Source organism: Schistocerca serialis, chromosome 2 (assembly GCF_023864345.2).
Source record: "Schistocerca serialis cubense isolate TAMUIC-IGC-003099 chromosome 2, iqSchSeri2.2, whole genome shotgun sequence".
In the NCBI taxonomy this organism is placed as follows: domain Eukaryota; kingdom Metazoa; phylum Arthropoda; class Insecta; order Orthoptera; family Acrididae; genus Schistocerca; species Schistocerca serialis.
The window spans coordinates 1,080,485,351-1,080,509,363 of record NC_064639.1 but is presented as its reverse complement, the minus strand read 5'-3'; the positions used below and the strand labels follow the sequence as shown (position 1 = coordinate 1,080,509,363).

At 43.9% G+C, this 24,013-nt stretch overlaps 1 protein-coding gene and 1 non-coding gene across 2 annotated transcripts in view; both read right to left on the bottom strand.

Moving 5' to 3' along the window:
- Positions 1–24,013, bottom strand: part of LOC126458523 (nuclear protein localization protein 4 homolog) — a 252,649-nt gene that overhangs the window by 206,763 nt on the left and 21,873 nt on the right. The gene's annotated exons all lie outside the window — the stretch shown is intronic.
- Trnat-ugu (transfer RNA threonine (anticodon UGU)) lies at positions 1,041–1,114 on the bottom strand. Its single transcript has one exon. It is a non-coding gene; the product is annotated as a tRNA-Thr (tRNA).

Below are 24,013 nucleotides of genomic sequence, written 5' to 3'. Positions count from 1 at the left end.
CTTATGTCAATGAAAACACAAACTAATTACCATGCTGCCTACATGCTACTTAAACTTTTTCTGTTCTGGAGGTGATGACAGAGTGTACATATTACCCACAAATGCCATTTTCAGAAGTTATGCACCAATACTGGTAAAACTGAAAAACCTTACGTAACTAGAAGGTTTGTGGTATGATATTGGTGTAATGATAACGTAATTTGAGACTGTTTATATTAAACACTACACCTGGGTACTTGAGCATGAACCTTATATAACTGCTCCCTGTTCTGTTTCTTTGCACTCTATGTTGTGTATGGTGGAGTGACTAAAAATGTGACTAAAACTCAATTTGAAACTTCCTGGCAGATTAAAACTGTGTGCCGGACCGAGACTCGAACTCGGGACCTTTAACTTTCGCGGGCAAGTGCTCTACCAACTGAGCTATCCAAGCACGAGTAACACCCCGTCCTAACAGCTTTACTTCTGCCAGTACCTCGTCTCCTACCTTCCAAACTTTACAGAAGCTCTCCTGCGAACCTTGCAGAACTAGCACTCCTGAAAGAAAGGATATTGCGGAGACATGGCTTAGCCACAGCCTGGGGGATATTTCCAGAATGAGATTTTCACTCTGCAGCAGAGTGTGCGCTGATATGAAACTTCCTCCCAGATTAAAACTGTGTGCCGGAGACAAGGTACTGGCAGAAGTAAAGCTGTGAGGGCGGGGCGTAAGTCGTGCTTGGGTAGCTCAGTTGGTAGAGCTCTCACCCGCGAAAGACAAAGGTCCCGAGTTTGAGTCTTGGTCCGGTACACAGTTTTAATCTGCCAGGAAGTTTAATATCAGTGCACACTCCGCTGCAGAGTGAAAATCTCATTCTTAAAACTCAATTGTATGTATATGCAGAAATCACTGTGTTTACGAAGACAGTAACTTGTTCTCGAAAGAACAGTTACTGTTGATGACCGTGCAGCTTTTCCCTGGAATAAATGATGACTAACTGACAACCTCAGCTGCTGACAGGTGTTGTTGATATACCTCGATGTGGACAGCTGAAAATGTGTGCCCCGACCGGGACTCGAACCCGGGATCTCCTGCTTACATGGCAGGCGCTCTATCCATCTGAGCCACCGAGGACACAGATGAATAGCACGACTGCAGGGACTTATCCCTTGCACGCTTCCCGTGAGACTCACATTCCCAACTGTCCACATTTCTATATATGTATTCGAGTCCCGGTCGGGGCACACATTTTCAGCTGTCCACATCGAGGTATATCAACAACACCTGTCAGTAGCTGAGGTCGTCAGTTAGTCATCATTTACTGTCTGTGTACCGTCTATTTGGGGAAAAAAATTAAATTTAGTACACTACAGCTGAACTGGTAGGAAAAACATGTAAATGATTTTTGTGGATAGTTTAGAACTAAATGGAATACTTTTTTGACAGTCTAACAGTGTTTGACACTGACTTATAATTAATGTTTTATTTTAGAATTTATGTAGTAAGAAATTAACATAGCAATGAGTGACAGAACTGCTGATAAGAGCAGAAGAGTAAGGCTCGCTTATCTATTTAATTCCAGGTGCTATGGTATGAACAAAGAGAAGAGCAGATACCTTTTGAAGACAAATAAAAAGAAAAGGAACAGGTAGGATATCTCGGACTTGTGTTGAGCATAAGGAGGTTTTTCTTGCATTTGCAATTTCCAGTTATGTATTAAGCTTAATGTTCCTACAAAGAGTGAGGAAATATGATTTGGTAATAGATGGGTTGATATGTGTATCCAGAGATGAACACTGGGATATACTTTTGACAACAATGGTACGATATGGTTATAGTAATGTGCTACAAGTCCTCTGGCGGTGCACACTCTTTGTGAACATGTGGACTGACACCTAAAAGGTCATGAGTTGATTATTTTATTTTTTTTCATATTTCACTTTCTGCACAATGAGCCTCCTCTCCTGCTGTCCTGTATGCCTTAATTATATTTTCTATAAATATCTTGATCGGAGGGAATAATCATATGGCGACCTACCATATGTAATGTAATCAGGTGTTACACCATATTTCTTGAATATATATACTTTCAACATACATTCTGATATGAACTGATTCCAGTATGCAAAAAATTATCCAAGTGGGATTTGGAAAACTCACAGTACTATTACTTTCCGCAATTTTACTGTATCACAAATAAGAGTACAACTGTTTCTTTAAATATTGCAACAATGGGCCAAAATGATATATTGTTGCAGAAGAAGCTGAGAAGCACTGTGGTGTAGTGGTTATGATACTAAACTGTTGCATGGAGGGTCACAAGTTCAAAACTCACCTGGACTGTACAATTTTAATTTCTATATTCGGTTCGAGTGCATTCTAGAAGTATCCACAAATGTCAAGAATCATTGTACTGGAATGTTCTGTAGCTGTATATATACTACATGTGCTCTGGCCGGAGGCAATTCGCTCCGCGCTCTTGTATGTGCAAGTGCTGAATAAACCTTTGTTAAGTGAAGTTACTGTTTGTCATTCATCTAATTACATCTTCTTCTACGTGACATTATTCTGGTGGAGACGTTGGGCATTGGAACTTGTGAGAGCGCACATTATCGATGACACAGTGGCTCCCATCAGGCCACGACAGAGCCGCCAGAGCGAGAAACGAGTGTTTGGTAAGCCACCTCCTTTGTTGATGGACTACATTTTCTAAGGACTCTCCCAATGAATCTCAACCTGGCACCGGCCTTACCAACAATTAATTTTAAATGATCATTCCACTTCAAATCGTTCTGTACGCATACTCCCATATATTTTACAGAAGTAACTGTTACCAGTGTTTGTTCCGCTATCATGTAATCATACAATAAAGGATCCTTCTTTCTATGTATTCGCAATGCATTACATTTGTCTATGTTAAGGGTCAGTTGCCACTCCCTGCACCAAGTGCCTATCTGCTGCAGATCTTCCTGCATTTCGCTGCAATTTTCTAATGCTGCAACTTCTCTGTATACTACAGCATCATCTGCTAAAAGCCACATGGCACTTCCGACACTATCTACTAGGTCATTTATATATATTATGTAAAGCAATGGTCCCACAACACTCCCCTGTGGCACCCCAGAAGTTACTTTATCATCTGTAGATGTCTCTCCATTGAGAACAACATGCTGTATTCTGTTTGCTAAAAGCTCTTCAATCCAGCCATGCAGCTGGTCTGATATTCCATAGGCTCTTACTTTGTTTATCAGGCGACAGTGCGGAACTGTATCGAATGCCTTCCGGAAGTCAAGCAAAATGGCATCTACCTGGGAGCCTGTATCTAATATTTTCTGGGTCTCATGAACAAATAAAGTGAGTTGGGTCCCACACGATCGCAGTTCCCGGAATCCATGTAGATTCCTACATAGTAGATTCTGGGTTTCCATGATGACATGATACATGGCAAAAAACATGTTCTAAAATTCTACAACAGATCGATGTCAGAGATATAGGCCTATAGTTTTGTGCATCTGCTCGACGACCCTTTTTGAAAACTGGGACTACCTGTGCTCTTTTCCAATCATTTGGAACCTTCCGTTCCTCTAGAGACTTGCGGTACATGGCTGTTAGAAGAGGGGCAAGTTCTTTCTCGTACTCTGTGTAGAATCGAATTGGTATCCCGTCAGGTCCAGTGGACTTTCCTCTGTTAAGTGATTTCAGTTGCTTTTCTATTCCTTGAACACTTATTTCGATGTCAGCCATTTTTTTGTTTGTGCAAGGATTTAGAGAAGGAACTGCAGTGCGGTCTTCCTCTGTGAAACGGCTTTGGAAAAAGGTGTTTAGTATTCCAGCTTTACACGTGTCATCCTCTGTTTCAATGCCATCATCATCCCAGAGTGTCTGTATACGCTGTTTCAATCCACTTACTGATTTAACGGAAGACCAGAAGTTCCTAGGATTTTCTGTCAAGTCGGTACATAGAATTTTACTTTCAAATTCACTGAACGCTTCACGCATAGCCCTCCTTATGCTACTTTGACATTGTTTAGCTTCTGTGTGTCTGAGAGGTTTTGGCTGCGTTTAAACTTGCAGTGAAGCTCTCTTCGCTTTCGCAGTAGTTTCCTAACTTTGTTGTTGAACCACTAGTGGGTTTTTCCCATCCCTCACAGTTTTACTCAGCACATACCTGTCTAAAATGCATTTATGATTGCCTTGAACTTTTTCCATAAACACTCAACATTGCAGTGTCGGAACAGAAATTCTCATTTTGATCTGTTAGGTAGTCTGAAATCTGCCTCCTATTACTGTTGCTAAACAGATAAACCTTCCTCCCTTTTTTATATTCCTATTTGCTTCCATATTCAGGGATACTGCAACGGCCTTATGATCACTGATTCCCTGTTCTGCATTTACAGAGTGGAAAAGTTCGGGTCTGTTTGTTATCAGTAGGTCCAAGATGTTATCTCCACGAGTCGGCTCTCTGTTTAATTGCTCGAGGTAATTTTCGGATAGTGCACTCAGTATAAAGTCACTCGATGCTCTGTCCCTACCACCCCTCCTAAACATCTGAGTGTCCCAGTCTATATCTGGTAAATTGAAATCTCCATCTAAGACTATAACATGCTGAGGAAGTTTATGTGAAATGTATTCCAGATTTTCTCTCAGTTTTTCTGCCACTAATGCTGCTAAGTCAATAAAAGGAGCCAATTATTAACCTAGCTTGGTTGTTGGGTACAACCTCCACCCATAATAATTCACAGGAACTATCCACTTCTATTTCACTACAGGATAAACTACTACTAACAGCGACAAACACGCCACCACCAGTTGCATGCACAATCTATCCTTTCTAAACACCGTCTGTGCCTTTGTAAAAATTTTGGCAGAATTTATCTCTGGCTTCAGCCAGCTTTCCATACCTATAACGATTTCAGCTTCGGTGCTTTCTATCAGCGCCTTGAAGTTCCGATACTTAACCAACGCAGCTTCGACAGTTTACAATTACAATACAGATTGCTGCTTGGTCCCCACATGTCCTGACTTTGCCCCGCACCCTTTGAGGCTGTTGCCCTTTCTGTATTTGCCCGAGGCCATCCCGCTAGCGACATTTGCAGTCTTCACCATATCAGACAGCCGCCGGAAGCCAGAGAGGATTTCCTCTGATCCATAGCGACACACATCATTGGTGCCGACATGAGCGACCACCTGCAGATGGGTGCACCCTGTACCCTTCACGGCATTCGGAAGGACCCTTTCCACATCTGGAATGACTCCCCCCAGTATGCACATGGAGTGCACATTGGTTTTCTTCCCCTCCTTTGCAGCCATATCCCTAAGGGCCCCATTACACACCTGACGCTGGAGCTCCCAACTACCAGTAAGCCCACCCTCTGCGACCGCCCGGATCTTGCAGACTGAGGGGCAACCTCTGGAACAGGACAAGCAGTCATGTCCCGCCGAAGATCAGTATCAGCCAGAGACAGAGCCTGAAACTGGTTCGTTAGACAAACTGGAGAGGCCTTCTGTTCAGCCCTCTGGAATGTCTTTCGCCCCCTGCCACATCTCGTGATGACCTCCCACTCTATCATGGGGGAGGGGTCAGCCTCAATGTGGGCAGTATCCCGGGCAGCCACAGGTGTAGCCCAATCGGGGGATGTGTGGGACGAGCTGGCCATCCCCGAGAAACCCCTGTCTGGACCCTCACAGTGATGCCCATTGGCAACAGCCTCAAGCTGTGTGACCGAAGCCAACACTGCCTAAAGTTGGGAGCGAAGGGATGCCAACTCAGCCCGTATCCGAACACAGCAGTCACAGTTCCACCAGCTGGATTCAATTTAACCCATTTCATTGTGGGTCATCAACCTTGATGCCACCCACTTCGACCAGGGGCTCTCCCCATAGACGCCACCCAGCCTCAGCAAGGGCCACCTGCAGGTATGGCCACTGCCGGGAATCATGGTGCCCCAGAAAGGATGGGCATAAGCAGGGAGGTCTCAGCTCTGGCATCAGCAGTGCGATCCCTGTGTTGTCAGGGGGCTATCACCAAGAGGGTACTTGGCAGCCCCACCATGACGGACTGGCTACCGCGCTGGATTTTGGGTGCTGAAATGGTCCAAAATTGCTGTGGGCATGAAGGATGGTACAGTGCAGGAGATAAGAAGTAGGCAACCCATAAGACGTTGGGTGCAAAGCCCGCTACATGACAATAAGTAGCATGCAAGGTCTTGGGGCTCGATAGGCAAACAAAAAACACCACATAAGGCATCCTCCCCAATTGGCACACACTATCAACAGAAATTTGGAAAAGGTGGAGGTCAAACCCAAAAGGGAACCATCACAAAAAAGCCGAAATGTTGGAGACTCCTTTTAGTCACCTCTTACGAGAGGCAGGAATACTGCGGGCTTATTCTAACCCCTGGATCCACAGGGGGAGGGGGGGGGGTGCTGTATTAGAAACCATAACCAGACATCCTTTAAGGAAAACTGAGGAGCCTCGTACAATTAGTACTATTTTCACTATATAGAAGTTATTAATTTTATAAAGCAACAGTAAGCAGAGATTTATATAAGGAATTTATTGATAATGTATAAAGCATTGTTAACTTGCAGTAGCTTAACATATTAATTAATCAAAGTAGTCGTATTTATCACAAGATCATTCTTCTAAGTTGGAGGATATGTGTTGTTACATATCACTCCAGAAGAGCGAGGTGTATATGTATTTTTACTGACAAACGATACTCACGAACGAAAAACTATAAAGTGATTATTATACAGGGTGTCACATGAGGAATGGCCAGTATTCAGGGGTGTGAGAGGAGCACTCATTTAAAGCAAAAATTTCATATGGACATAAAATGCCACACATCAATGAACATGCAGACATCATGTATGTTTCCGCAACCTGTGAAGGAACAGCAACACACTGTTGGCTCTGAGCACTATGGGACTCAACTGCTGAGGTCATTAGTCCCCTAGAACTTAGAACTAGTTAAACCTAACTAACCTAAGGACATCACAAACGTCCATGCCCGAGGCAGGATTCGAACCTGCGACCGTAGCGGTCTTGCGGTTCCAGACTGCAGCGCCTTTAACCGCACGGCCACTTCGGCCGGCAGCAACACACTGTTGAATGGTGCGGTATAGTCCCGCTACCAGCACACAGTGACTTTCTGCAACTATCAGTGTCCTACAAAAACGTGCATGGTGAACACTACACATGGAAAACTTATGCCAATTTCACAAATAACATGTTAAAAATTTTGACATTTGGGACAATGCCACATGACTTGAATTTAGTCACTGGTTAAATGACGATAATCATCTGCTTTAATTTATATTATTCACTGATGAAGCCACATTTACACCAAATGAAACCGACATATAATAATCATGGATAGTGGTAGTAAAATCCACGTGGTACAGTGTAAACCAATTTCCAAGTTCGTTCTTCAATCAATATTTGGTGCGGCATGACTGGTAACATGCTTATAGGTCCAGACATCTCTGAAACCATCTGCATTAGGGCATATGTCCATATGAAGCTTTTTGCTTTAAATTGTCGTTCCTCCACATCCCTGAATATTTACCATTACTCCTGGGACACCCTTTATGGGAGAGCATAACTACTGCACGGATTTGTTGTTTTGTTTGCATTTCCGAGGGACGAGATATGTCTACAAAATGGGATGGCAACTGCAGTAACTACGTTAGTGCAAGACCTTGAATCACCCGCCTACACTGGAGAAGCACAATGTTCCTGTGTAAATGCATGGAACAATGACAATGGATGTAACGTGACTCAAACAAATGAACCTTTGACTGAACATTCACTCTGAATCCTTTGTTCTGCCTAAAACTTGTATGCAATGGTTTCAAATTGAATATTCTGATTGGGAGGCTCATGTTATTTGAAAATTATTCTACATGGCTATGGACAATATAATGAATATACTGGGGTGTCTCTCCTTACAAGGGAACCTCCCCATCGCACCCCCCTCAGATTTAATTTTAAGTTGGCACAGTGGATAGGCCTTGAAAAACTGAACACAGATCAATCGAGAAAACAGGAAGAAGTTGTGTGGAACTATGAAAAAATAAGCAAAATATACAAACTGAGTAGTCCATGTGCAAGATAGGCAACAACAAGGATGATGTTAGCTGAGGTGCGCCGTGGTCGGTTAGCGTGAGCAGCTGCGGAACGAGTGGTCCTTGGTTCAAGTCTTCTCTCGGGTGTAAAGTTTATTTTTTTTAATTTTCAGACAATTATCAAAGTTAAGGCACTCACACATAATCAACTTCGCTCTCCAAAATTCCAGGACATGTTCAGATTTGCTTGGACATATGCAGGATTTGACGGTCTACACACGGAAAAATTTGAAAACGTTAAAAACATATGTTTTGACAGAGCACAGGGAAAACTGTGCGACTGTGAAACTGTTGCATTCATTCGTTGCAGTTTATGTGACAAACTCTTATGTTCTCATCACTTTTTTGGGAGTGATTATCACATCCACAAGAAAACCTAAATCGGGCAAGGTAGAAGGATCTTTTTACTCATTCACCAAGTGTACAAGTTAGGTGGGTCGGCAACATATTCCTGTCATGTGACGCACATGCGGTCACCAGTGTCGTATAGAATATATCAGACGTGTTTTCCTGTGGAGGAATCGGTTGACCTATGACCTTGCGATCAAATTTTTCGGTTCCCATTGGAGAGGCACGTCCTTTCGTCTATTAATCGCACGGTTTTGCGGTGCGGTAGCAAAACACAGACACTAAACTTATTACAGTGAACAGAGACGTCAATGAACGAATGGACAGATCATAACTTTGTGAAAATAAAAAATTAAACTTTTCACTCGAGGGAAGACTTGAATCAAGGACCTCTCGTTACGCAGCTGCTCACGCTAGCCGCGGGACCACGGCGCTTCTGAAGTCACAGTCTCCTTGATGTTGCTTATCTTGCACATGAACTACTCAATTTGTATATTTTGCTTATTTTTTCATAGTTCCACACAACTTCTTCCTAGAGTGGTTTAAAATTAGCCTAGTGTGATATTCATTTTATCAGTACATGTTAACAGGGACAATAAAACATGAAGAATAACCAGTACTCAAGCAGCAACTCAAGATGCCACCCTGTCCCACATTGTCTGCTACTGCCAAGCAGCAGCAAGACTCAGTTGCTGCTGAACTAGTGGTTATTCTTCGCGTTTTGCTACCCCTCTTAATACACACCTCTAAACTGAATATCACACTAGGTAAAATTACTCTATCAAATGGGCACATAAGATTACGCTTTAAAAATAATTTTGATTGTAACAGGAAATATACTGACACTTTCCATCAGCATGAGCATTGCATGAAAGATGTGATAAGCAGTATTGTTTGGACTGCCTCCAGCTACTCATTGCAAAAACAAAATTGCAAATATCTGGTGCAACATCATTGAAAATGCACCTGACAATTCTTAGTAGGGACACACTGTAAGACAATGATTTGGGTTGAGGGGGCACTCGACATCATGGTCATCAGTGCCCCGATGAAAAGTCAAACTGCAAATCTCATGGGTGGGGATGAAGGCTGTCCCCACATGCGGAGTAGTTTATAACGTACTAAAGTCTGCCACCCTTCCCCACCAGTTTAGGGATGAGGCCTGACCGTTCACAAAATTTCACCTATCTTTTAACACTGGTATCGGTATCTACGAGGATGGTGGGCAGATCTCCAGCGAGACTGAGGGCTGCCCTAATATCAGTATACAGGACACATGTAGCCACAATAAGCTGAACTGAAAGCGGCACGCCACAAACTTCACAGAATGGTGGCTCCTTTCGCCAGAAGAGGAAGCCATCTGTGAAAGGGCCATGCCTGATGTGCAGTCTGGTAATCAAAACCTCCTTCCAGTGGTGAGGCTGACATGAAGTCCACCAAGGATTTGTGGTCGATTCGAGTGTCTGCAGTTTGTTGTCTGTCACCTGCAACCATTCAGTCTCCAACTGACGCATGATGCATCTGTCAGAAAATGTGTGCAATGGGATGGGACATTGATGGACAGCACCGTCCCAACACGCTTCTTTGGCAGCTTTATCAGCCATGTCATTACCCTTTATCCCAATGTGGCCAGGTACCCAGCAAAAGATCACCTCCTTGCCATGGAGTTGGAGCCACAGTAAGGAGTCATGGATGAGCTGAATCAGCAGGTCTACCGGATACATTTGGCGAAGTGTCTGCAACACACTAAGAGGGTCGGAACAGGCAAGGAAACTTGTATGGTGATGTCTGTGAACCCTCTCCAGTGCCATCAGAATGCCATACAACTCTGCATCATAAATTGTAAACTGCTCTGGAAGACACACTTTAAAAACCCAATCAGGGAAAACCACAGAACAACTGAGAGCATTCCCCTGCTTTGATCCATCTATATAAATAATGATAAAACTATGGACCATACTAAAAACAGACGAAAACAAAGTTGAAACAACCTTATTTTGAGTATAATTTTTCGTGTACTGTGTCAAGCTTAAAATCAGTTTGGGCCTTTGAAGACACCAAGGCGGCAGTGTGTTCCATCCCTGGGTGTGTATTTTCACGCTCAAGAGATCCAGATCTTTGGGACAGTCTGTGGCACGTACACCAAATGGCTGAATCACTTGGGGCCGATTCCTGAACACTTGTTCGAAGGTGGGTTGGATCACTGAACTAAATGCCAGTGACTGAGGTGACACTGAGATTTTCAGCGCCTGTCAAGCCATAAGGATATGTTGGCAAATCCAGAGTGGTGGTCCACAGCCTTTCCACACAGACTCTGAACTGGGCTGGTCCGAAAGGCTCCAGTCGATATACGAATGCCCTCATGGTGGACAGCATATAACATCCAGAAGTAGGAAGGATGGGCCAATCCGTAAACCACGCAGCCATAGTCTAAGTATGATAGAACAAATGCCCCATAAAACTGCAGGAGGCAAGACCTGTCAGCTCCCCATGTTTTTCTGCCAAGGCATTTCAAAATGTTCAACAACCGGAAGTCTTTTGTTCGTAGGTCTTTCAGGTGTGGAAGCCATGTTAATTTTGAGTCAAGTAATAAACCCAAAAAGTGCACAGTGTCTTGAAAACATAAAATATGGTCCCCCGTTCTAAGCTCTGGTTGGTTAAAACTCCGATGAGTACGATTAAAATTGACACACACAGTCTTCTCAGGTGAGAACTGAAAACCAGTTGTCTGGGCCCAGGTTTCCAGCCTCCTAATGGTCAGCTGTAGCTGCCTCGTCGTCGATTGAGATCAGAGGAAGAGTAGAAGATTGCAAAGTCATCAACAAATAAAGAGCATTTGACAGGGCTCCTGACTGCAGAGGAAATACCATTGATAGTGACGGCAAACAATGTGACACTGAGGACACTGCCCTGGGGCACACCATTCTCCAGAATATAGCAATCAGACATGGCATGACCAATGCGATAATGAAAATGCTGGTCCTCGAGAAAGGATTGGATCAGAAGCGGCAGATGCCCACATAGTTCCCATTCATGAAGTTTGCGAAGGATGTTGTACCTCCAAGTAGTATCATATGCTTTTTTGAGGTCGGAACGGTAGCGCCTGAAACTGCACTGGTAGCAACTCTGGTGCCCTCAGGACTCGGGCAGCCAGATGAGGCAGAGGTTGACCATGCATTCAAGAATCACACCCATACAACTGGTAAGGGCGATACTCCGATAACTGTTAGGTGTGCTACAGTTCTTGTCTGGTTTCCAGAAGGTATTAATATTGCCTCCTTACAAGTTGTCAGGTACTGTCAATCAGACCAGACCTGATTAAAACAAGAGAGCAGCTGACCTTTTGCTTCAAGGCACAGATGACGAAGCATGGTACAACAGATCTCATCAGGTCTGGGAGCAGTGTCTCTGGCTGCAGATAAAGCTGATTCCAGTTCCCACATGGAGAATGGAAGGTTGTAGACTTCCTCATTACGTGAGAAGAAATTGAGCTTCCTCATCTCTGCAGTCCGACGGAATACCTGAACAGCAGGAGCTTGTCTGGATGACTTAGTAACAGTAAAGAAGTGTTCAGCTAAAACATGAGTCATGTCTTCTGGCCTGTCCACCAAGACCCCACTATTTGACAAGACCGTAGGGGGATGACGATTACCCTTGCCTGAAATCCATCTTAGTGATTCCCAAATGTGCGCAGTGGAAGTGGACCAATTAATGGAAGTCGTGAATTCCCTCCAGGAAGCCCTCTTCCATTCTTTGATCACTCGCCTTGCATGTGCTCTCACAGACATGAAAGCTTGAAGATTGTCTGTAGTTGGACACTATTTGAAGTTCCACAGAGCTGTCCGTCTGGCCCTGACGGCCAATCGACAGTCGTCATTCCACCAAGGTACAGGCCATTGTTGAGGTGGTTAGTAGACCTGAGGATGGACTCTGAGGCAGCCCTTTGGATCTCATGAGTGATATGGGTCACCGCCTCCTGTGCACGATTCTTTTGTTCAAAAATAGCCTGTCGACTGTATTGTAACCAATTTGCCCTTTGTATCATCTACCTGCGTGGTCTCCTGTTGGCCACCGTCCTAGTCAGCAGACGGATCCACAATGGAAAGTGATCACTAGATTGTAATCTGGAGGCACTTCCCACTGAACCGAGTCTGCAATAGGTGGGGAACAAAAACAAAGGTCAATAGCTGAAGAAGACCCTGTAGCTGTGGAAAAGTGAGTCATCTGACTCCCGTTCAGAAAGCAGATATTCTCAGAATGGATGAGTCACTCGATCATCCGACCCCTGGAGCAAGTAGTAGTCGAGAGCCACAGCACATTGTGGGCATTGAAGTCCCCCACAAGGAGGAATAGATGTGGGAGTGCCTGGAAGAGATCAGCCAGTGCGTCTGCATCCAAAGTGTCATTAGGGGCAGGTACAAAGAACACGCTGTGATAGAAAAGGGTGCGAGAACACAGCAATTGCTTGCATGGTTGTGGTAAGAGGGACAGGAGAGCAGTGGCATCTGTCATCAAGGAAACTAGCCACTCCACCTTTAGCCCTGTCTCCGGTAGTGTCATACTTCCTGTATATGTGGTAACCTCGTAATGCAGGTGTGTTGGTGACTTTAAGATGTGTTTTTCGTATGCAGACGCAGAAAGGTTTATCCTGGACCAGCGGCTGCAATTCTTCCAAATGTAAGCAATATCCATTCAAATTCCACTGCAACACAGAAGTCCCTGTGGAAGCCATTGGTTAGTGACGGTGGTTCTTTTCTTTCTCCCTCGGAGGCAGTGATTTACCAGGGAGGTCAGGGGAGATGTTAGCCCGTTCTATGCTCTCTGGTCCCTTCGTTTGGAAGTTCATATCCTGAAGAGCATAGTCTCCACCAGAAAGTGAGAGAGCTCGTCGGTCCGAAGGTTTACCTACCGCTTGCTTGGACTTAGAAATACTTTTCGAAGGACGTTTTTCTTTACTGACAGGAGGAGGCAGTTGCCTGGGTTGCGGGGTTGGCTTAGTTGGCTTCTGATGTTGGGGAGTGGTATGTGGTTTAGGTGGTAAGCCTGCTTTCTGAACGGGAGTCAGATGACTGCTGACAGCTTCCGAACGACATCAGTTGCAAGTGGAGTGTTTCCCCCACAGGTACATCAACAAGTGCATGTGCTCGTACTTGAATCTGCAGTCTGAGTTTGTGTGGAAGAATAACACTTGGTGATCAGTGTCTTAAGGGCTGATGCAAAAAAAGTATCAAAAACCAATTGTTGAATGGCTTTCAAAGCCTTTTTAGCTTAACCACAGGGTATGCATCTCTTTACTTTCAACTCTTGAATTTTCCTTTCCTTGTTGTAAATCCCACACTTTCTACTCCACACTGGGTGATCCCCAGAGCACTTTACACATTTCAGAAGAAGTGTACAATAAGTCCCCGACTCATAAGCAGAGCCTCCACAATTGCCACACGTAGCCTTCCCATTACATCCCACAGTAGGCTCCTTTATTGTATGATTATATGATAGTGGAACAAACACTGGTAGCAGTTACTTCTGTAAAATATCTGGGAGTATGCGTGCGGAACGATTTGAAGTCGAATGATCATATAAAATTAATTGTTGGTAAGGCGGGTACCAGGTTGAGATTCATTGGGAGAGTGCTTAGAAAATGTAGTCCATCAACAAAGGAGGTGGCTTACAAAACACTCGTTCGACCTATACTTGAGTATTGCTCATCAGTGTGGGATCCGTACCAGATCGGTCTGACGGAGGAGATAGAGAAGATCCAAAGAAGAGCAGCGCGTTTCGTCACAGGGTTATTTGGTAACCGTGATAGCGTTACGAAGATGTTTAATAAACTCAAGTGGCAGACTCTGCAAGAGAGGCGCTCTGCGTCGCGGTGTAGCTTGCTCGCCAGGTTTTGAGAGGGTGCGTTTCTGGATGAGGTATCGAATATATTGCTTCCCCCTACTTATACCTCCCGAGGAGATCACGAATGTAAAATTAGAGAGATTAGAGCGCGCACGGAGGCTTTCAGACAGTCGTTCTTCCCGCGAACCATACGCGACTGGAACAGGAAAGGGAGGTAATGACAGTGGCACGTAAAGTGCCCTCCGCCACACACCGTTGGGTGGCTTGTGGAGTATCAATGTAGATGTAGATGTAGATGTAGATGTAGACAGTGGTATGGTCAAATCTTTGACATTTATAGCATCGCATGGGGTTAGGAACAAAAGGATGAACCTTATGGCAGATATAGCCTGCAAGGATATGTTCCAGTAATACTGGAGTACTAAACGTTAGAATAAACATTGCTGATTTTTCCAATTTGCCATTGACTCTCCTCATATAACTCTGCACCTCCATGACGCCCACATTCTTCCACTCTTCACCTAACTCCGTGGGGTCCACCTCCATTATATTGGAGCAGGTAACCATGCCCTTACTAAAGTTAAGTGTGTTATGTAACTCAGCCTCGACTGGGTACTCACCTAAGGTCTTACATCCCAGAAGCTTAGATATTTTGTTGGAATTAGCAATTTCAACTAAAAGCGTTCCATTACGAAGTTGTTTGACACTTTTCAGAGACCCAGCAATACCTTCGAATGCCTTGTGAATGTAGAAAGCTTCCCCTGTTTTGCTTGATTACAGCGAAAGTGTTATGGCAAAATAATGCCCCGTTACTCTTCCTCTGAGGCTTCTTTTTGGGAGGACTCGCCAACTGAGCTCTCTTTGAAGAGTGGATGTAGGTGCTGCCTGATGGTACTCCCATTCCGTCAGGATTAGTAGTTTCATGAGACAGTTCCATAGGGATCCCACGAGATGCTAGGGAAACAACCGTCGACCCAGGCAGAGCCCTGCATGCCTGACCAAGCATTATACAACTGGGGGGGCGGCAGGTGCCCCAGAGGTTGTCCACTAAAGACTGTTTTACCTCAATAGCCATTCACCTACTCAGCACATAGCACACCTTGAGGTTGAGGTTTTTTTATAGAGGTGCGTACATTTCTCGTGGTCAAGGCGGTGAAGCTAAGACCCCCGTTCTCTGAAACACACAACATTCCACCACTGCGCCGCATGGTGGTCGCTGAAGTATGACCAGAGCTTACAGGGACAGAGGACTGGTGGCGCTTACCAGTCCCCCAGCTCAGGAACCCCGGGGTCGCCAAGCCCATACTAAGCAAACGAATGCTGAGACCCTGAGGAGCGACACACAGTACATACAAAAGCTGTCCGCATAATTATTTAAGGAAAGTAGAAGTTGCTACATCACATTTCATTCCAGCAAAAACTGATCAACAAGGAGAAAGAGAAAGATTTTATCATTGCAGCCAAGGTAATGTTCAAATAATATAAAATAAGAAAAAAAAAGCAGAATAATATTAAATCTGCAATGTATCAAGTACTTCAGATTCAACCATCACACTACAGCTTCCACAAAACATAGCATGTAATTGCCTCTATGGCTAGTGACAATTAAACAGGACTAATACTACTGTGTGTGTCAGGTGATGTACATTGCTCGAACAGTGTAATGATGTTTTATTCTGGCAAACATTTAGTGCATAGCATTGAGAGCTCTGATAGGAAAAACTTAATTACAGATTGTGAAATTTCAACTAACAAGTAATTTTAATCAGACCAGGATGGCTGTATATATACTTTCCCAACATAAAAGCAAACGCCCTGCATCATCAAGAGGCGCACAAACAAAATGTATGGAGCTTGGTTAGCTTTCTTAGTGCACTTCCCTTTTCTAGCTGTAGGAGAAAAATGTACACAAACACATACACACAGAAACACATACACACTCACTCACATGCACACGCTTGTCTCCTCACATTGTGATCAGTCTACTGCCAGCTCTTTACTGGCCCACGATGAGTGTACTGTTAGAGGGTAGGTGTGTGGGATGGAGTGGGTTGAGGGATGGAGAGAGGTGGGAGGCAGGGAGGGGATTGTGGGAGAGTGGGGAGCTGTCTGTGCATTAGTTGCTAGAGGGGGCAGATGGCATACTGCTGGGCATGCAATTTCATGGAATAGGGCATGAGATAAAATCACACAACGAGCTAACTACTTGGGGACACAAATTGGGTGGGGATGCTGGGGCAAGGGATAGTACGTGTACACACACACACACACACACACACACACACACACACACACACACACACACACTAGAATGGAAGGGGGGGGGGGGTGATCGGCAAGTTACTTTAGGTTTAGGTCAGGAAGGTTACGGGATAGCTCCCACCTGAATACCACAATTTTGTGATCTGCTGCATGTTGTGCCACTGGGTGGTCTATTTTGTTTCAGGCAACATTTTAGCGGTGGCATTTCATTCTAGTTGACAACTGGTTGGTTGTCATACCAATGTAAAACTCTGTGCAGTGGTTCCAGCAAAGCTGTAATATAACATTGCTGCTTTCACAGGTGGCCAGGCCTCTGATGGGGTAGGATAAAACTGTGATGGGACTGGAGTAGGTGCTGCTGGGCACGTGGATTGGACAGGTCTTACTTCTGGGTCTTTCACAAGGGTATGATCCCTATGGAAGGGGAATGAAGGTGGGAGTGGCATAGGGATCGACTAGGATGTTGTGGAGGTTGGGTAGGCAGCGGAACAACACTTTCGGAGGGATTGGAGGTATCATGAGTACAATTTTTCTCATTTCAAGGCATGATGATAGATAATCAAAGCCCTAACAATGGACGTGGTTCAGTTGTTCCAGTCGCGATGATATTGGGTGACAAGGGATATCGCTTCTTTGTGGTTGGCTCTTGGGACGGATGTGAGGATCCGGTGTGTGTGAGGATATGGAATGAGTCTGGAGGGTATTCTCTGTCTGCGAAGGCCTTTGGGAGGCCTTCAGCATACTGGACGAGAGAGTTTTCATCACTGCAAATGCACCTACCATGGGTGGTCAGGCTACATGTCAGCAATTTTTTGGTGTGGGATGGTTGGCAGCTGTCAAACTGCAGTGCTCATTGATGGGTCTGATGTGGAGAAAGGCATGGATGAAGCCATCTGACAGGAGGAAATCGACATCAAAGTGAAGGTGGAACAATGGATGTAGGAGGGCAGGTGAAGTGGATGGGAGAGAATGTGTTGAGGTTGCAGAGGACTGAGGATAACGTGTCTGGGCCATGGGTTCAGGGTATAAAGATATTAAGAGTAAACTGAACCATTTCAGGGGTTCGGGGTTTTGGGACACTTGGAAACTCCCGCCATCAAGAGGTTGGCTTTGGAGGGTGCCATGCAGGTGGCCATGGCTGGGCCATGAATTTGTTTGTATACCTTCCCTTCAAATGGGAAGTGGTTATGGGTTAGGATGTAGTTGTTTAGGTGTACAAGGAATGACGTGGTGAGTTTGGAGTCTGCAGAGTATTGGGAGAAGTAGTGTTCAATTGCAACAAGGCCATGAGCATAAGGGATGTTGGTGTATAGGTAGGTTGCATCAACAGTGACAGGTAGGGATCCTGGGAGGTAAGGGTGTGGGGATGGTGCAGAGTTGATGCAGAAAGCGGTTGGTATGTTTAATGTGGGAGGCTAGGTTTTGGACAATTGGTTGGGGGTGGTGATCATAGATCTAGATATAAGGAACATATTCCCACCAGAAGTGGTGACAGTAAGCGGGGTTCTACCTTTGATAAACATCTTGTACAAATAGCTCACACGCCTAATCCCCTGGCCAGTACCGAGCTGCTTCATTCTGAAGTTAAGTGTATGAAATTAGACATATTAGAAGAAATGGAGATTTTTAAACATCTATGGTATGACAAAGACTGCATCCTTAGTGACCAACTCCAGTTAAAAAACAAAATTTTTTTCAAAGATTTTGTTCCCTTGCTCATTGCTTCACATTCTACCACATGACATAGAAGATAGCCGATGCATTCATGCGGTCGCTTGGTGTCAGGGATGGTCAATTCGTTCAGTCACGCTCCAGGTTCCCTTGATTTTAGTTGTGACGGCTGCCCTTACAAACGTGGGCACACTAATACAATACACATGCTTTTTTCTTTCATTTGACACCTTATAATGAGTGATTCTTGTACATGTTCACAGTATTCTCACTTCTTACAAGCTCCAATATTTCTAATATGGTCCAAGTAGTCATTCCCACTCACTTATAATTATTCAAGTTGAACATGGTGATGCAAAGGATGTTTTTAGTCATATTCATTCCAAGTCCGAACTCTGGCCTAAAATTAGGAAATAAATCCTTAACCTTTTTTAAAAAACGTTGAAGTGACATCGTACGTCTCTTCATGCCTATACACATAACTTTGCATACCATTTTGATAACAGCTGATAGCACAAATCACTTTGACCTCTGTCGGTCAATAGATAATAAGAGCGATGGAAGCGGCATTGTATGTATTTTCACTCATGTATATTAAGCCCATTACATTATTTGACCTTTCACGTCAACAGCTATTAGAACATAAAGGTAGTTTGTCTGTTCCACGCTATATGCATTCACAGACCTCACCTGATCAAGCTTCATGGTTCAGTACCTCAAGTACCTGATTTTAAGAAACTAGTTTAGCTTTAGGTTCTTTTTACACTATTTTGGTACATATCTGACTATTCAAAATGACCTCTGTTGGTCATCAGATATTAAGGGCAATGAAAGTGACATTGTACGTCCTTTCACGCAATTACATTAAGCCTGTCTTACTAATTTGACCCTTTTCTGGTCAATAGCACTTAGCATTTAATACAGTACCTTTACATGCTTATCCAAGTGTAGTCATCAAATACTATCACCGACCCCAAGTAATTCAAAAATGGCTTATTCATCTCCCATATTTTTAGCCTGCTTCTAGCTGATTGTATTTTGTCTGTCCTGCGTGCATGCGTTTTGACCATCCATGGAATTTGCTATCCCACATATATAGTTTCAGCCTATCTACATTCTGTAATTCTATAAAATCATCCTCGAACTAGGACATTATAAATACACACGCATAAACTTCCTGCGCCTTTGACCCAGTCATCGGATCACTTTCGTAACACATTTTATGCCAATCACATGGAAGAAGATGATTTCTCAATTTGTGCATGCGCATTCCTTTCTGACATTCTCACAGCCTAGCTGGTGGCGCCACCTCAGTTTACCTGAGAGCCCATGGCCCACCGAACATTGGCTGGGGTGAGGAAGCACGCTTATGACATTTGAGCTAAGTACAGCTATTGACATGGTACACACGTACCATTTATTTTCCACTTTATGTGAGTCTTTTGCACTTTTGGGTGTTCTGTATTAATGTTGGACCATGCCTCTTTAGGCAGTTTGTAGTTTTAGTGTGTTCCAAAGAAGGCGTGGTTATCCACGCCGAAACCTAGGTCAACATCCGGTTTCTATTTGCAATCGAGGCGGATTCTTTATAATCATTAAAACACATGACATCGTGTGCCCAGCCTCTGCCACCCACCCCCTCTATTTGCATGCCACCTCCCTGCTTCCCGTACTTCTGCATCCATCCCTCACCCCACCCCACTCCACAGTCCCAACTCAGCCCAGTACACTCACCATGGGCCAGGTGTGTGGATGTGAGTGAGCACGTGTGTGTTCATGTGCATGTTTTTTCCTTCAGCTAGAGAAAGGAAGTGCATTCCGAAAACTAGCTAAGATCCATAACTTCTCTTTGTGTGCCTATCGATGACACAGTGCTTCTGCCTTTTGGAGAGACATCTCCTTTATTCCTAAATAATTCTAAATTTTCAACCAGAACTTTCAGTGCATTATATTAGCAAACATAAAAATGCTGATATGACTTCTTGCATTTGCTCTTGATTATAAGAAAGGAACAATACAACTGGCTTTTGAGAACACACAGAATCCACCAAAGAATGAACTTGCTACTAGCAGCCTCAAATTAATTGAGGAGCACAGTATAACTACAATCAACAAAAATTACAATTACAGAAATGCCAATTAAGTGAGGAAATTTCAATAAGCTTGTGCCTCAGCACAGTAATTGGCTTATTGAGATCTCTGCAGACAACTTGCACATCACAAATCTTCACAAATATGCCTTGGAAATGACATAACAAATGTAATACTTTTCGTATAATATGCAGAAAAAATGAAAAATGCAGAATGACGGGCTACAGACAGTGAAAATACTAGCCTATAAGAGAAAAAAAAGAGCATGGCTCCTTAGAACTAATAGAAATAGTGAAATAAGTTTTAAAAAATAAAACACAGGAACATCTATAAAATACTGAGGAGAGTAAGTCCATATCAAATCAGCTACTTTCGTCAATTTTGGATCTTTGTGTTCAAGCTTTCTCTTAACTTTTTAATATTTGACACAGTTAACAAACACTGCAAATTCTAACAGTTTTTGGGAATGCCATTCTTTTGTTTTTGAGTTTAAAATTATAAAAAACTGTCAAAGTTTCCAAAAATTTTGGGAAATACAACTGAATATAACACCCACCAAAACTATTGTAGCTATAGAAATGACTAGTCATTTTAAAGCTCTTGATAAGCATCGTAATACTACTGTGAAACTAACATAATCTTGAAAGTTTGTTTTTTCAAAATCTGAAAAACATCTTTCTCACTTTTTTCAGAAAAAAATGAGTATTAAACTCAAGATTAAATTCAGTCCTACCACTAGACCACCAGGAAAAAAGCAATGCTGCATCCTTTTGTTGTGTATTGCAATGAGGAAACTACGGGGCCCAATTGTCTACATTATGCCTTTGTTTTTGACTGCTAAGAAAACAAGGTAATGGAATATAATGTTTTCCAGTCACAGATACAGTCAGAATCAAACAAAAAATAGTCCAAGATAAAAAAGATGACCTACTTTTATGAAGGCAGAGGTATACAATATAAAAAGATTGAAAAATTCTTGAGAGGTGCCACTACAAGGCTGACTACAATACTGATACACAACGTCACTATTTTGCCTCATTACGAGTGCTTCCAATGGACTTGGTGGGTACTGTCTAAGATGTCCTACTAAAGCAAGTTTAAGGAGGCAATCGGAAAATGAAATCAGGAAACTCAAGCAGCTGAATGATACTGTCAAGGAGCCATTCCTGGTGTCTACTTCAAATTATGTACAACAGAGGTAGGAAGTGCAGTTACTATACAGAGTCAGAAATCCAGTCACCTAAGTGACTCAAATTACTCTCTCACATACCAATGTCCAACTTCCAGCATTGGATTAAGCCATACTCCCTGAATGGCAAATCAAGCATATAAACCATTTCTGAACAACCCGTTTCTTGACAGAGTTGAGTGCCATTGGAGCTAGATTGGTTACTGTTGTCTTAACCAACAGTGCCAGTTTATAAAGTCAATGGTAGTGAAAAGAATAATCAATTTAACAGTAGTATGAAACAGATAGATTGCTATTCTCTGTGAAAATGACACAGTGAGTTGCAGGTGTGGCACAAAAAAAAGACTTAAATACTGAGCTTTCAGCCAAAATCTTCAACACGAAAGAAAAGAAAAGAAAACATACACACATTCACTCACGCAACCACACCTCACACATACGTGATCACTATCTTCAGCCAGAATGCAACTGTTGCATTGACTGAAAGCAGCAATCTGGAGTGGGATGGAGAAGATGGGAGAGATGAGTGCTGTGGGGAAGGAAGGAGGGGGGGAGAGAAGACGGAAAAGGTGAGCACCAGAGTATGGAAAAGACTGGTGGGTGCACTGGCAGAAAGTGCCGCACAATGAGGGAGAAGGGAAATAAATTGCAAGGAGTTGACAGAAAAAATGGACCAGAAATATTGCGTGGAGGGTGTGAGAACAGTAGGTTACGATATCTTGAGGACAGGATAATTTTGGGAGTTGATAATGTTTTGTAAGAATAACTCCCATCTGTGCAGTTCAGAAAAAATTGTAGTGGATGGAGGATCCAGATGGTTTGGGTTTTGAAGCAGCCATTGAAATCAAGCATGTTATGTTGAGCTGCATATTGTGCCACAAGGTGGTCCTGTTGGTCCTTGGCCATAGTTTAATGGTGGCTATTCATCTTGGTGGACAGCTGGTTGGTATCCTACAAATATAACAACCTGTGCACTGATTGCAGCAGAGATGGTGTATGACATGGCTGCTTTCACAGGGGTCCGGCCTCTAATGGGGTACAACAGCTCTCTGACAGGACTGGAAAAGGAAGTGCTGGGCGATTAGATTAGGCACTTCTTGCACCTGGGGCTGAGATTGGGAATGGCACAGGGATGGACTAGGATGCTGTGGAGGTTGAGTTGATGACAGGGCACCACTTTAGGTGGGGCATGAAAGATCTTAGGTTAGGATGTCTCTCATTTCAGGGCACAGTCCAAGGAGGCATTGGGTGATGAAGTGAGCACTCCTTTGTAGCTGGTTCTTGGAGGTGGTGGGAGGATTGAGAGTGTGTGGGGATATTGCACAGGAAATCTGTTTGCACACTAGATCTGGGGCAGTGCGCCTGCCTGTGAAGCTCTTTGTGAGATCTTCAGCATACTGGTAAGGGAGTTCTGTTCATTGCAGATACACCATGCCTGATTGGCCAGGTTGTATAGAGCAGTTTTTTGGTGTCAAAAAGAGTAAAGCTGTCAAAATGCAGGTACTGTTGGTGGTCGGTGGGTTTAATGTGGACAGAGGTGTGGATGGAGCCGACAGAGGTGTGGATTGTTGGCTGGTTTGGGGTATAAAGGGACCAAACTACAGGGTCATCAGTCCCTTTTTTCTGATGCAAACAAGGCTCAAAGGTAAAACAACACCCAAAGTACATTTGGGAAAACAAAAGGGGAAAAAGGAACGGGGAACCACACATAAAAAGAAAATGAATGGAATCAACAAAAAACAGGGAAAACATACACCACAATGAAAAGTAGAAGAAGGTATTAAAAGCATGGAGCAGATGGTCTGGGCTGGCTGATCACAAGAATAAAAGAGGATGAGCCAACCACTCTGCAACACACTAAAATGTCCACCCCTAAAAGACAACAAGGTGAGATGAACACATGTAAAGAAAAGATGAACACCAAGACAAACAAATGCAAAGAAAGGGTGACAGAGAGTTAAAATGGAAGGAAGGGTGGAGGCCTCGGAGAAAAGGCCAAATGCCCACCCTTAGATGGTATGATAACCCCCCCCCCCCCCCCCTCAAGAATAAAAAGTAAATCTAAATCATCTGCTGAGGCATTGTTGCCCAACATCGAAGGTAGGGTGCTGGGAAGTTCAAAAGTCCGCCGCAAGCAGCTACAGTAGGGCAGTCCAGCAAGATGTTGACGACAGTCATATGGGAGCCACAGCAACACCGAGGTAGGTTCTCGCAACGGAGCAGGTAACCATGTGTTAGCCAAGTATGGCCAATGTGGAGCCGGCAAAGGACAACAGGTTCCCTGCAAGTGGCCCGCATGGATGTCCGCCACACATTTGTCGTCTCCTTCATTGCACGGAGTTTATTTGGTGTACTCAGGCTGTGCCATTCGATATCCCAGATCATGAAAACTTTGCGGCAGAAGACCGATCACAAATCGGTCTCCGGCAGGCCAATCTCCAGAGATGGCAGGCCAATCTGGCCAGGTGGTGAGCAACTTCATTGCTCGGTATCCTGACATG